General features: G+C 37.6%; 1 long non-coding RNA gene across 1 annotated transcript; it reads right to left on the bottom strand.

Moving 5' to 3' along the window:
- Positions 1-277: 277 nt before the first annotated feature.
- On the bottom strand, positions 278-2,055 carry LOC145551579 (uncharacterized). Its single transcript, XR_014087448.1, has 2 exons — positions 1,702-2,055; positions 278-812 (listed from the first exon to the last, which is right to left on the bottom strand). It is a non-coding gene; the product is annotated as an uncharacterized LOC145551579 (long non-coding RNA).
- Between the last annotated feature and the right edge of the window lie 592 nt (positions 2,056-2,647).

Here is a 2,647-nt window from a genome sequence, read left to right as displayed (position 1 = left end):
CCATTTTAATAGTTCAAACACCACATATACCTATTTGTGCATTAACAAGCACAACTGAGACTGTTTTGACTCTACTGCAGAAGCTAACTCGAGAATCCTGGGGTTCAGCCAATCATCACTGAAGAAAATGAATGGCGCTCCAGGATTGGCTGCTTTCCAAATGGCAGCCATTGGAATTTTAAGCTAGATGGCACCCGTTATTTTAACTTACCAGGTGGCAATTTCTTTAGAATGGTTAATATAAACTCTGAGAAAAAAATCCACAAATAGGCAAATGTTTTTGAAATAATTTAGTAGTTTTATTCCACAGAAAAATATTCAAATACTGAAGGTAGTAATATTCCAATTTTAAAACAGCGCAGAAAATCCCCGTCAGCATTCACAACTTCTGTTTGCTTATTGGCCCCGTTGAAACTCTACTGGACTGGCCCAGACTGAGCTGTGAGGAGAGATTTGAATCTAGCCAGGCTTCTCCATTTCAAAGCCTGAGAAAGATTGGAAAAGTATAGCTGAAGGAGCTCCAAATGATTTGTGGATTCATCTACGATCCACATTTTTTACAACATAGCCATCATGAAAAAACAGAACAATACATCACATAAATTCAAATTTTAGATTCTCTTGGCTGTTTCTTAAATCCCATAGTCTGCCTCACATGCTACCACTAGCTGATGCTACTAGCTACCTCATGCTCTCATTTACTTCAGGTTAGAGTGAGTTGTACCTTCAGTATTCCTCTAACCCACAACTTTCAGATTCAGGTGTATTTTTTTCCAGAGACGGTTGTATCCACACAATTCATTGCCACATTTCTGAGAAAAAGAGGGGGAAAAAAGAAGAGTTGTGCCTTCATGTGAGCAGCATTAACTATGATGCTATCCCCATTCTACACAGCGCTATCAAGCTGTGAAGGAGATGAACGAGTTCGAGCGTGGAAAGATGGGCCGTGTAAAGTGGTGGAGGCTGCAGCTCTGTTTACTGTGTTTGTAGTCACCAGACCCAGTCATTTGTCACAGTATTGGTGCATCGGCGTACAGTACAGCTCACAGCCCAGCCGGTTCTCTCATTCATCAAGCAGAGAGCTGATGAAAGACTTTTGACTCAAATTGGCAGAACTGAATAAAGTCATTGTGTTATCCCACTCTGAGTGTCTTTTATCTTCTAAATGAGGAACGTAAAATGCCCCACATAGCTGAGCCAGCTTTCCATATGCAGGCAAGTAATACAGAGGCACAAAATATATATTAAAGATGAGACGAATGTGTGCTGTTTGGAGTTAAAATATTGCCTATATACATTCTGTAAAAGATATGTTTATGCACTGTGGGTAAGAACTCGGTATTACTTATTTAGATTCAGCATTCGGTGAGCTGTGAAACAGTTTATTATCTCCTTGTAGGTTTATTTTTTAATCTTATGGACACAAATAAAATGTTCTTTTAAAAAGTTAACCCTTGTGTTTACAAAATGGGGTCCAACCCGTGTCACTTGTATGATTTGCCTCAGTCCTCACACGCACAAGGGTTAAAGTTGTAGAAAGAGAAAAAAACTCTACTACAAAATAAATTACAAATATGCACAAAACTTTGTCACTATTGCACTAATGTCAATAAAAACAATTTTGCAATTGTGGTGTGTCCATGAAATAAAGCGCAAATAAAATCACATGTGAATGATAAGAAAGCTAGATCGTTTACTCACATGAATGATCGAGCTCGTTCATGCAATGAGTCATTAAAAAACATCCCGCGCTCATTGTGGTCCTTCCACCTCCTGCTTTCGTCTTTGTCTTTTCTACCAGTAGTAACATCTTGATGAGCAACATGATCATTACCGGAGTTCTTTCTTTTCTGTTTCAAGTCACCTTATCTTAGTCGCTGTGTTTCCATGACAAATGTATACAAAACTTTGTCAATGTAGAAAAGACATATTTTTGCATTTGAACTATTTTCTGATTTAAATGCGCAATTAGCCAATTAGCAAAATTTGCATTTTAACACAAATTAGCGTCTGATTTTTGGTAATTGTAAAATACATGGTACGTTATGTCCTCCACCTACCAGGAATCCAACTGAAAGCAGTTCTTTATTTTATTAATTTGGAAAAAACAAAAAATTTTGAATGTTCCTAAAAGGTTTGCGTGACCTTTAACTTAACCTTACATTAGTGTTAGATTGTGGAATTGTCCCACTAAGCTCCTGTACCTCTGAAGATGGAAAATAAAATCCTATCTTTTAGAAAAAATTATTCATCTTGTAGTAAACAGCTGCAGCTGAATCTGACTTTTGCTTTTTTTTTTAATGGCTCCAGGGTAATCAGTTTTTACGACCATCTGTTTCCTCTTATTAATGTTTTAATTTTTAAAAAGGCAGCTGCAGTACACACTGCTCAAGATTTGACAACAGTCAGGTGTAAAGTTGGCCACATGCCGTGGTGTTACCAAGAACTGGCAAGCAGCCTTGTTGTGGGATTGCTTATAGCAAGTTACCATGGCAGCAAGAGAAAGGACGTTAATGTCAGGTAGCAAGCTGAAGAAAAGTCATTCTTTTTCTTCAAACTAGTTTTCACTTCTAAAGAATAGCAAAACTGAAATGTAGAAAATGGACAGGATTGTTCTGCCAAAGGAGCGTATAAAGACTTCATGTTT

This window comes from Poecilia reticulata, chromosome 5 (genome assembly GCF_904066995.2).
Source record: "Poecilia reticulata chromosome 5, P_reticulata-male-v2, whole genome shotgun sequence".
In the NCBI taxonomy this organism is placed as follows: Eukaryota; Metazoa; Chordata; class Actinopteri; order Cyprinodontiformes; family Poeciliidae; genus Poecilia; species Poecilia reticulata.
Note: the sequence above shows the minus strand (reverse complement) of the source record. Positions and strands in the feature narration are given on the sequence as shown.